General features: G+C 40.4%; 1 protein-coding gene across 1 annotated transcript in view; it reads left to right on the forward strand.

Moving 5' to 3' along the window:
• Mbo (nuclear pore complex protein Nup88) overlaps positions 1–13,047 on the forward strand; it is a 72,997-nt gene that overhangs the window by 42,122 nt on the left and 17,828 nt on the right. The window lies entirely within an intron of this gene.

Here is a 13,047-nt window from a genome sequence, read left to right on the forward strand (position 1 = left end):
ATCGCAGACTACTCGCTTGTTAACGATTGTTCTGAACGTACAACAAGATATACCAAAAAGTAGAATCAGGAAAAAGAAACTCTAATGTTTCCAGTGTTAACATAGCACGTTTCGCATTAAATTCGGAACAGTTATTCGTATCTGCTTCTTTATTTTAACTATCTCGGTGGAGTGAAAAATCAAGCTGCATGTGCGGTATTGTTAGCACATCCAATTACGAACATGGTGTAACAATAAAAATCCATTTCACTCGGCAAAAGCACATAGTTCGTACAGCTTTCAGCCAAAATTGTAATCATGATCTTGCCGAGGCCATCGGTAACACGCTCCGCGTAAAATCAGCGTGTTAACGATCGCGATTCAAGAGATTTTCCTACGATAGTATCCAAAATGAAACTTAGCCTGATAATAATATCTAGCACTGGCGCAACGCCGGGAGAAAGTCTCGAAAGGAGGGTTGGGGACAGGCTAAGATACGACATTCGTGCTGTGGTTTTAACTCCCTGTTATGAGATTGCCAGATTCAAGGGAACTCTATCTGTTCGTACGTGTGCTCGTTGGATGGTCGTGAGAATGCACGCGTACTTGTGCCTACCTGAGCATGTATTACAAGGAAACATGGGCCTGAAACACGCACCCTTCGAAATCACACGGAGTCGCGCCCTGGAAACTAACTGCAGGAAATACCAAGGGTCGTCTGACATCCGAAAGATACAGAGATAAACTCGTTGTGTGGCCTACGAGGTACGGGAACGTGTGTGTCTGTAACCACGTCTCCGCGCTTCCTCCGTGTATTCGCGGATGAATGGTACGTTAGCTAGATAGCGTACATTCGGCTTAAACACCCGAGCATCCAACGAGGAAAACTTTCGCTTCGACCAACGTTTTGATGCTCCCCCCAAAAACCAGCAATTTTTCGGTCAACCGACGCGTCTTTGTGTTCGACGCTTAGAAGTTGGCGTTATCTAGCTACGCGAAACGCGTTAGTAGCACGATCCGTGGTAATTTAATTCTTTATTCAGAGTTTTCAGCGGGTATAGGGAAAGAAGTTGCTCTTTATTATACGTTTTTTATTGTAGCGCGAAAAACAGGAAACGTTGGTTACTCGTGGTTATTTTAAGTCTGGAGTTTCGTAAAAGTTACGTCTCCGATAGCTAATTCAATCGAAGGTAGTAGATTCCTTTTTCAGCTGGATCATATGGGATTGAATGTACGGCTGAATAGATAAATGTCTATTTAGTATGAAAATACATGACGTTTTTAATGTATCATTACGAATATCTCCATACTACGTTGGACAGAAAATTTGGAAGAAAATACTGCTAGGGAGATTTAGAGATAGAGAGTTACAGGGGATCGAGGGAGACATTGTCAGACACAGATAGGATAATTCTACTTACTGTATGCAAACGTTAAGACTAAGCAAAGGTTACTGAATAAAAACAAAAACACATATTTATATTGAAAAATCTACTAGTTATATTTAGTTATTCTTTCTACTAGTTCTATCTATTATCTACTAATTCTATTTATTTATTCTTTATTTTTACTTAGTCCGTGCCTTTCGGCTTTAGACGAGTTTTCGGTTTTACATCTTTTTTACCTATCACGCTTTTTACATTTTCTCATTCTTATGGCGTAATCACCTTATTGCCTCCACCCTTATATCTATCTAACTAAACTCTAAACTCTTTTCCTTGTCTATATCTATCTAAACTCTTTTCCTATGTATCTATCTCCCCTCTTATCCACTCTACAATCTATCTCCAAAACTATTGCAACTTTTGGGATTTTGCCTCCGTGCTGTGCTTCCTTATTGTCGTTCCTCCCCGTCTTGTATTGCCTTTCTCTTCCCCATTATTGTTTTTACTAGTTCTAAAATACCAAGTAAAAAATTTGACCAAATATATATCTCGAAGAAATTTGATCAAGTTGATGCGATATCGAATGGAAAAGAACGCAGAAGAGGCGAGGAGAGATTCAAGAGAATCTGCGGGAATAAAAGGGAAATGTATGGAAGGAAAGATCTAATTTGTTCCTGTCGGGTCTGTTTTCGGTTTGGGAGGTGGTTACGGGAGTGGGAGGGGATGGTCGACGAGGCGAAATTAATATTCATAAGCGTCCAAAAAGGTCTCCAGGGCGGGGTCAACTTACATGTATCTTTCGCTACTGACCCTGGCTACCGAGGCGATAACGGTCAGGAATTAAAATACTACCCAGGCCAGGTTTTAACCCTTCTTCGTTGTTCGAGATACGCGTACGGATACACCATGGTGCAGGTCCCCGCGACTGTCTGATTTCGTTTCTTGAAACTTGCCCAGCTACCCGTCTCGCTATGATCCTCGACGCTTTCCATTCTTGTTCCTCGAAATGTAAATCCAGACTAAATGCGCCACCAGGGAGAACAATCGTGGCCGTTGCAAATTGGTTCCGAGAACCGTGAGTTTCAACTTTTCGGCGCTGGCGAAGGCTACAGGATCTCGTAGTTCACCGCAAACCGTGGTTTAGTCTCACAGTTAGACTTTACGGATCGTTTTTGTTACACGTAGTAACGTTGCGTCGGAAGAAGTCAGCGTTCTTAGGATAAAGCTGAGACTTGAAATGATAAATGGGTTGAAATCAAGACTAAGTTGCTTTCTTATAATACAACGATGAAATTCTTCGGATAGTCGAACGATTCAAATTATTATTCAAAGACAAATCGATTAGTTCAGCGAAATAATGAACATACGAAGTGTTATGCTGTAGCGAAACAGCTTAGTAATCAATGAACTTATACTACTTGTAACTGGAAACAATCCAGAAGCCATCGTGAACTGAAAAACAAAAATTATGCATTGACGAGTAAGTAGATTCTTTGCTATTAGAATTCATAAAGAATAACAAAGATATTTACTGGCAATAATCCAACAGCGTTCGATTTTACTTGGAAGGAAAGAAAATTTATCAGCGACCAGCTCCAATTAGATTCATAGATGCGGATCGCAGTATCACTCAAGAATGACCTTGGACCAACAGGAAGAATAATCCTCTCGATATGTAATGCATCTAGCTGAGTATCTAGGAGAGTACGACAGCAAATATCATTAATCGACTGAGTCATTAAAGCGACATGGCATAGGCAGACCAACGAGGACGTCTCGAAGACACAGGCGAAGGTGGATGAGCTGGCACTTCCTGGCGGTATACAATTAGTCGTCGAGTATTAATCCTGCTCGGTAGCCGTTACCCGACAGGATATTATGGTCCCGCAGGCAGTAACAATGAGGATTATATGAGGGAAAACGCTTCGATAGCGTTTCTAATACAAGCTGTAGCCAAGGTGGTGGTAGTTACACACAGGGCGAGGCCTCGTTCTCGTAAACGTTCGCCCACGAACTGACTTAACTTGCCTGGCAATAATAAAATGATATAGGAGGCGAAATATGCATTTAAATTATCGCCCCGCGATAATAATTTGCATACCGCCGCGGCACCTCTCTCTACACCACTTCGATGCCGCCGGTTCGCTTAGTTTAGCCCCGTTTAATTTAAATAATACTTCTCAGCGCGGGGGAGCACAGCTCTACCAAGATATACATAAAATCGCCATAACATTGTAAATTATAACTGATACGGCTTATATCGCGAGAAGGAAGAGGGAAAGGGAAAGAGATAGGCGAGAGACTCTTCTTCTCCTTCGCCTCCTTTCTCTCGTCCTTCTAAGTTACTGCCATACCTTCTTCGTTTCCGAGTGACGTCCTGCCGCGTCCAGAACGCTTCCCAACGATTATAACACCTGTGATGACTTTAATTGATTGAATTGCCACGCGTCAAATTCCACTAATCCTACGATTACGTCTGTAGACTTTAAACCACCTACTTAACACGTTAACGTATTTGTTCAGCCTCGTTCACGTTCTCTATATACGTGCGTTGTGTTTTATTAAAAACGAATACGATCGATGATTGAATGAGTTTTATTCCAGACACGCGAAAACAGCTGTAAAATTGAAAACACTCTTCTGTATCATATCCAATGTCTCGGTAATTATTAGATTCAGAAGAATGGTTTAAATGTGCTTTGCTTTTCAATTTTCAATTTATTCTTTTTTCTTCATTTTTTTTAATTTATCGATATTGAAAATGATCCTTCAAACGTAAACACGTAACTCTGATTTCGCCCAAAAATATGAATAATCCTTTCGCATTAAATGGTTATCTTAAAAAGTACACAGTATAGAAATATCTAAACACACAGATATTTAATTATAGTTATGAGAACTGTATACGTATTATTTCCTATTATCTGTTTCCTGCGTTGTAAAAAAGGCCGAATACTTTGGTGAGTAAACTTGCTTGAGTCTTGGCGATAAAATATGGCCAGTGCGCAATAAGTTTGCCGTAATAATTCTAATAAGCTAACGAAGGGAATTCCGAATTTAAACGCGGCCATAATTCTAACGGTAATGACGTAATAAAATTCCATATATCTGCTATCAATAAAGGGGGCATATTTGTCATTTTTAGCCGCGGTTACACACGGCAGGCCGTTTATCCACCGACGAAATCATCCGAATAGCTATTCCGGATGCTAATAACAATCGTAAGTCATTTTCGCGCGGACAGAAAGCGTTTCTCGTTTCGCATCGATTACTTTCGCCAGCTAGGAGAACTCGAGAGACGCGGTGCGAAAAGAAAATTAATAATCGTCACCATCGGTTCGAAGAAACTCGAATTCTATGGTAATCAAATGAGATTCTGCACACCATCTATGGAACGTAATATGAACGTGATCTCATGGCTCTTCTGTGCTGGACGGAACACCGTCGCTTATTTTATCTATCGTGAATGGGAGAAAAATATGCGACCATGGGGTGCTATCTTATTTCAAACAAGTCATTTTAGTCATTATTCATCGCATGTTGATAAATAATTCGTTTCATCTTTGGGAATTTTTCTGAGATAACCGATAGAATTTTACAAAGATTAGTTGTGTCATAAACATTTTTGATGCTTTGTTATATTTTTATGATTCTTACGATATTAATTTTATTAACACGAATGGCATAATTCTTTTTATCGATATCGTGAAGATCATTAGTAGAAAATTGCGACTCTGGTCGAGCTCATCCTAGTTATTCCAAAGGAATGATCTAAAGTTTCTTTCAAACTTTGTACTATGACAAATAACGTGAACGAATAATATTCGACAAAATGGCATTTTTACAACTTTTAAAACTCTCGACTCATACAAATGTACTCGAAAAATGAAACCCGAAAGTAATAGACCACACTATGCAACATAATTTACTTTGTCAAGACACGCACGAGCTTTGTATTACATTCCTACAATCCAAACGATGATTCGAAACTCCTGCACTATAAATAAATAATAAGTAAATACAAAATGCACAAGGTGTATCGGTTTCGAACAGGTCAAACTGTAATACGAAAGTCCGACAGAGATGTGTATTTTATCACGAGAAAGAGCATGAGAAAGTGCAAGCTCGTTGATGGAGCCAGAGCTGGTGGTGGCGGTCCATCGTCGTGCCAGCCGGACCGCGCAATTCCGCAAAGTATGCAGATCTAAGAATTCAAATGGCCGCCCTATAGCGGCCGTAAAATAGCGGACAATCGCGCTCGTAAACCACTATATTAAAATTCTATATCATCCCCTCATAGCTGGACCACCACCGATGATATCATTCCTCTCTGTGCTACTGCTCTGCGTCCTTTCGTTCCTCTCCGGTATCCGAGCTGATGTCCGTCCGGCATAACCTTCCCACCTACCGATCTTTACATTGTACGGAGTTTGCGAGCATTCGTTCACGTTTATGCTTATACTGCGCTCATGCGTGCGTACATTGGCGCCTCGTGGCTGCTCTGGATACTTTCACCCAGGCATAAACCACGTATCCACGTATGAAGATACCTACGTAGATATATACAGTACAGTGGCCACAAAAAGTATTTGCATAGCACTGCATTTATTGTTGCATTTATATACTAGTTGTTAATTGGATCCAACTATGGTAAATTCGTATCATTTGGTAGTTTCACTCGTTGAAACGCTTATACTGCTTACGTTGAACAATTATTGAAACGAGTTAATAATTACGAAAGGTTCTGAATTGCTGTTTCGATCTTCCCTTTTTCTTTTTTTAACAGTTTTTACACACTTGATACGTCCATTCTTCGCGAATGGAAGGCTTGACTCGGAGATGTTTTATCACCTTCTTGTCTACTGACTTTTATATTCCTTTTATATCGTGACCATTCGTTGGACGTGGACATTCTCCTTTATGTATCTATCTCTCGCTAGAAACATCGACGCCAGGATTCTTGATCGTTGGACAAAAGTAGCCACCCATCTCCTCGGAGAGAAGTTACGTTAGAAACGTACAAATACAGTAATATTTGGTGTTCAAAGTGAAACTTTTGATGCGAGCGAGCAGTTCTGCTAACATTTAAACCGCGACAAGCGTAAAGACATATTGTTGTAGCGTAACAAGAAACCGTCGGATTTTGGTGGAATGAAAAAGAGGGATATGGCAATCCCGCGTAGCCATAACGCGAGCCAGTCGGCCGAGCAAAGATGGCAAACGAGGACCTTAGCCGAATAATGCAAAACAAACCTCATTTGAGATATAGTCTGGCATTTGTCCATATTAAGGTGTGCTACAAGGGTGCCGCGGCGTTTTCGTTTTAAACGTATGTATGCGTGAGCGTACGCTTTGAAATTATATAGCGAGAGCATCAGTCGTCGTTAGTCAGCTCATGCCGCATTCCGTTGTTAACTATGTGTATCTTGAGCACCCGTTACGTACCCATTTATCAGTGAGTTCCTTCATACGCGTTATTTTCCACGTTAAGATGCACAGCTTCACAGGCGATATTTCACCCCGCTCTGACATATCGTCTCTGAATTCGTCGCTTTGTCGCTTTCCAGAAATCGAAAAAATTTCCCTTTGCGAATATTTTCCATATTTACGGAAGACATTGCTACGATATTTTTCATTTACGCGCGCAAACTTTTTCAAATAAAATTTGACTTATTCGCACGCGTGAAGAAAAGGTATAGTAGTACAATGTTTGCAGAGTTAAAAAATTTATTTTCTTACAAATGAAATCTTAATTTTTCGGTTGTATGAATCTCGATTACTGAAAACATAATTCACCGTCAGGAAACTGAGAAAGATAATCTATTGTCTGTGGAATAGTTGCGATTAAACGGAGAATATTGTTACGTATTCGACCGAGTAAGGAAATTCCGACTCGTCATTGTCTCGCAGCTAGACTTTCATCGTAAGCGACACACGCAACTTTATATTAAGCCTAAGTTCTAAACTAATAAGACAACAACCACGGTAGGACGATCAGGGAGAACCGGAAGGGGTAGAGCGACGCGAGAAGGGTTCAAGTTTAGCTGCGAGGCTACGAAGCGGGTCACCGATTACGACGTTGATCGTTTATGAGAGAGAACCAAATTGGATAAGTTCAAGCAGCTTCTTCCCTCTGACTACTTAGACCATTACTCTCCAAGAATTTCAATTAGGCATGATTTTCGAATTTACAAATCCTCCAGGCATTTTGAACGAGCTACAAGACCTTGTTACGAGACTGCAAGATACGTTAACCCTTTGCGCACTTCTGTACCGAACTATTCGCAGGCAAAAGTTTCGTTTCGAAACGATGAGAACAATACGAGAAACGATTTTTCACGTTACGTATACGAAAGGTTAAATCTCAGAGATCGTAAGTATTTTGCAAATAAATTCTCGTACGTAACAGTGACTTGGTAATAAAACGAAGAGGATCGTAGAAACGAGTTTTCAATGTTACAGCTCAGCTGATTATTCAATGCAAAATTTAAATTGGAGAGCCCTAACTTACGCGTGAAACTTACAACTTGAAACTTGTCGATTTACCGATATTCTTAGCAAACATACTATTATTACGAAAAAAACGTATTCTTTTAAGACAATAAATTTCCTTTAGCCACGCTGGAAATTATTTATGACCTAGTATTTCACCGATTCTGAAGCTGACTTACCGGATCGCTAGTTGGCTAATCCTCGACAAAGTGGAATAAGACAATCCACTCGAGGCGACAGTAGACGTCGCAGGAGGACAGCAAGCAACACCCGGTATACGCGTCGTTTTCACAGAGAAAGAGGTGGAGGGAGGCCCGTTAGGTGGTCGACGTCGGGCGTAAATTTGCATTGAACGAAATGAGGCGCTATGGGGCATTCCAGTCCGAAGTTAATAGCTTCCCAACGATTAACTGTATCCCTCCACCCAGCGTGTCTACCCGGCCTGTTCCTCTCTTTCCCCATGGCCGTTCATTCGACGCGTCGTGCCTGTTCATTCTGTCCCTTTTCTTCGAACCTTCCCTCCCACCCTTTTCATCCTCTCCCTTCTCTTTCTCCGCGTTCATCCTTCTTCCCCTCGCATCGCCCTCGTCACATCGTACTTACCTATATCGTCGCTTCTAATAATATATGTTCCAAAGGTTGCGAAATAACTGACTTCGAGCCGAGTCAGCCTATCTAATCGATGATCCCTTGTTTCAGCATATTAAAATCGTGACGTCACTTTTTTTTCTCTCTCTCTCATTTGATCGTAGAATTTCTTTGATCGAACTTCGATCAGAGGATTTTTATAGAGGCGTATAAATAGAACGTTTGACATTACAAGATGTTCAAGAATCGCGTGCAGTTAGTAGGTGCGAAAGGCGGTGCCTACCGCGGCCACAGCCAATAGTTTCCAGGCACGGAAAGGCGCCACGGGGGTTATAGGGCATAATTTAGTGGACAGTTTGATATACAAACAATCTTTAATGAAATTCTTGGTGTTCATTAATAACGCATTACAGCCTCGTGCGACACTGGCGCCGGTGTCGGCATCGGTACCCGGGTACCCTCACCCCTTTTGCTCCTCATACTCCGTTTTCCTAGCCATCCTCCTCTCCTCCATCGTGATGTCCTCCTCCGACACCCTTTACCCACCCTACTTTCTACCGATCTTTCCTCTCTTTTTGCTCCGAAGCTTGACACGTTTCGTCTCTATGCAACGAATTTCACTCGTTTCTAAGCGAATGAATTGGGTTCAGCCTGCGGTTGATAGCTGCAAATTTAGGGAAATTGTCCGATATCTGTTATTAAATATTCTAACGTAAATGATGTTCTATACATTAAACTCATATTACAGTACATAATTAATGGATTTCCAACTTGAAGATAAAGAGATTTTCAAATGACAAGACAGTTCCACCATCTTTCACAATTGCGCTGATTTTGTCGTTAGCATAAGAAAATCAATTTTATCGCCGTGATATTTTATTACACGCAGCTGTAACAATCATAAAAATACGTGATTTTGTAATTGAACGACATGCTGTCAAACGTGAACAAATATCAGGATTCAGTTTCCAACACTGGTATATTTCAAACATATTCCTTTAAACACAATTTATGTACACTTCATGTACATTATTTCACAGTCTGTTGATCATCTGTGTTAAAGGATTACCACTTCGTACAAACCTCGTGTATCTCGTATCGGTCGATCGCAAACGAGAACGATGCAGCGGGTTAAGTAAGAAACGCGGGAATCCAAACAAAATGACACGCGATTAATTTCTCGCCACCGATGGGACAGTGACGAAGGCTAATAGGATTTCCGGTGCAACGGTGAAACAGCAGTTCGTTTCGGGGTGGACGATACCGCCGGCTACGGTTAATGAATCGACGTAATCAGGGGGATGGGCGTTCGGGGGTAGGTCGAGCGACGAATGACAATCGAGTTTTGTATTAATGTCCGACTATGCCGCACCCATGGTCCCTACGCGCCGCGTACGACACTCACCATCAGCCTGATCGTTCGTTTAATCAACCGAGCCGCTAACACGATTAACTTATTGCGTATTCCCGTCATTCTGCGTACGTGAGCCACGAATCAACGATACACAAACGCGATACCCCATTATACCGTCGTTCTATTCTATCTGGTTCTCTCTATCTGGCTACTCACTTTTGTTTCTTCGTCTCAGTTTACCCACCTGTCGCGTTGCGTTACGTGTACCCGTCATTTCAGCGAATCATCGGGCGGATTCCCTGCACGACTTGATTCAGTTGATTTTACTATTTTCTAATTAAACGTTTCGAACACTGCCGCTTTTATCTTGGGTCATCGATATTATAACGGTGTTCTAATTTCGTCGCTTTTTAATTGAGAAACTCGAAGGGAAAAGCATGCTTTGGCTTTTTGTATCGTCAATTAGCTCGTGCAATTTAGCTTCCATTCGACCACGGTAGCAGTATGATGTATATTTTGCTGATCAGAATCGTGTTAAAAATCCTTAACGTTGGAAAGAAACAGATATAATAGAAGCAAATAACAAAAGATCATTTTAAAAGACTTATTAACCCTTTGGATTGTGATTTAAGTATCTTATTAATCCTTTGACTGCTGGGTAAAATAGCCGAATGTAATTAAAAGCAAATGTCGAATAATTTTAATTTCTCTTAATAATTATTCCTTATATAATATATTTAAATGCAGCGAAGGTATAAGCCAACATCGTATCACGAACAATAATATTTTGTTTCTTTTTTAAACCTTCTCCATCTATACGTTTAGCATAACAAACGACACATTGTATTTGTAAATTTCTTTTTCTCTGACTCGCTAGTAATATTTCTATGAAATGTCTTTCCATTAAACGCGAAATGCGACAAAGTAAGAGTGCATTTGCTTGCAGACATTTGATATGTTTTTTCTTTGCTTTACAATATATCATTGTATTTGAATCATTCTTCATAAAATAGACTGTTTATTTTAAACATCTTAGCTTGCTCGTACGTTATACCTTTCACGTTTCTTGTACATATTACGTATGGATCAAACACTAGAAGAGTTAACAAGTTTATCCTTCGATGAACTTTTTTTCGTGCATTAATATTGTCCAAGAGTAAATTGAAGAACGCAAAGTCTACGAGGAATGAAAAGTTTCCTCCATATTCGAAAAAGAATAAACCTTCCACTACAAAAAACTTTTTTTCATTTAAATCCATAACATTTCCTCGGATAATTTCTATGCTTTTCTACCGCATAAATTATTACGACAAACTATATAAATCCTATTTCAGTTACTAAAATTGTAAAGCTTTCGTATTCTTATAAAAGAAGTCTATAGCTTGTAGCCTGTCCATTCGCTAATATCGATAATTAATTAATCACAGTAAAAGACTGTCAATATTTCAGTATTTCACAAGAACATGAACACTCTGGTATTGCCAAAAACTACTTCCATCGTTTACAATTTCTATCTTTCATCAATTGCGTCGCAAAATTTTTCAACGACTCGTTTCGACGAGGTTTCCCGTTCGCAATCTCTTTTCGCGCCAGCAATTCGCATTAATCTTGAAACTTAACAAGCACGGAATCCATTCAACGGCAAGAAGAAGACCGAAAGGAAGAGGAACGAAAACAAAGGATCGTGAATAAGTGTGTACGTCGGATTTTAAGAAACCGTGACAAGACTTAAGACGTCCGGCTGACTGACATTTAACAGAAACGTGAAACACCGGAGTTAATGCTGCCAGAGTTGGTAACAAGTGCGAGAGGGAGAAAGAAAGACGCTGAAGAGGATGTTGCAAAGAGAGGAGGGAGAAAGAGGGTCAGGGAATGGATGTGTTCACATTATACCCTCTGTTCTTTTAATTTCTTCAAAGGGCTCCTCTCCTGCGACACCTTCCTCCTTGCTTGGCAGCCTCAGCTCCCGAATTAATAAGGCGTCGACGATGTGACGTCTTTTTTCTTTTCACCCCTGGATGGGACAGCAGACAGCTACCAAAGTGAATGAGAACTCTCGCTGAGAGGATAACGGAGGGAGAGAGCACTCTCTTACTGGTACTTAACAGCGCGATGAGATGAGCTGCCGTTAATAAATGTGTTTCTAACTGCAAGAAAGCGAGAGGGGGGCTGCCTCTCTCTTTCTCTCTTCCTCGTTCCCTCTTCTCTAGTTTTCTTTCCTGCTTTCTCGCGTTGCGTGCCACCAAGGTCCCCAGAGAATAAGTCTTAATGAGAAGGAAACTTTTAAACGCACTAGACTCTGCCTTTTCTTCGTTGATGCTACGGTGCGCTTAGCTTCGCACTTTTACTCCCCCGCAAATCAAACACGATGGCAGGGAGAACTTCACCGAGGCCATTCTCATTGAGAAACGATTTTATTACTCGGCATGTTTCGTAGCAGAATGAACAAATAGTATATTGGTCGTCGTAAATGTAAAGGAAAGTTGCTAGTCAATTATGTAGAATATTGTGATGGGTCGGTTTGCAAGAAATCTGCTAGAAGTAAATATGATTATGTTAAGGTTATTCGATGTATGTGGAAATCAAAGAAATGCGTGGGTAAATCGTAAGGTATTGAAAGTATATATGTATTGTGAATATAAAGTACAATTTGTGGAATACAATGTAAGCTGGTCCAGATCTGTACGCTAGCAATGTTACCCTGAGACTGAAAGAACGCTGAAGCCAACGTCGCACGTGTGCCGCTTATGGTCTGTCGTCGACGCATTCTTTTGTCTATGCGCTATTGATGACTTCGGCGCTTGAGAAAGCCGAAGACCAGATCTGGAGTTTTCCTAGAAGTGTCGATCACTTCAACAGATTATACAAATTCTATATTCTTATGAAAATATCTCCTTGGAAATCTCGAAATAAATTAAATAATTGGGTACTTAATTTTACATCGTAAAGAAAATATTTGTAAAATAGTATTCGTTTGTCTGTCAATATCGTATCTTAAAAAACACAGTCGGCATATAAAATACAAATCACGTATCAAAGATCGATATAGGAAAAAGGAAAATCGTAAAAACATTCGTTTCGCTATTTAGTCGTTTAACTTTTAACGACACACAATTTTTTTTTAAACGTCACCCTAACCAGCCTCTGTTCGTTCCCATGGTTGCTGTCGTAGGCATTGAAAGAACGATGGAAGAAGTACATTCGATACCATTGGGCCTCGTTCATCGTCTTGGCAAAAACTACCCTCGG

Source organism: Bombus fervidus, chromosome 5 (assembly GCF_041682495.2).
Source record: "Bombus fervidus isolate BK054 chromosome 5, iyBomFerv1, whole genome shotgun sequence".
NCBI lineage: Eukaryota > Metazoa > Arthropoda > Insecta > Hymenoptera > Apidae > Bombus > Bombus fervidus.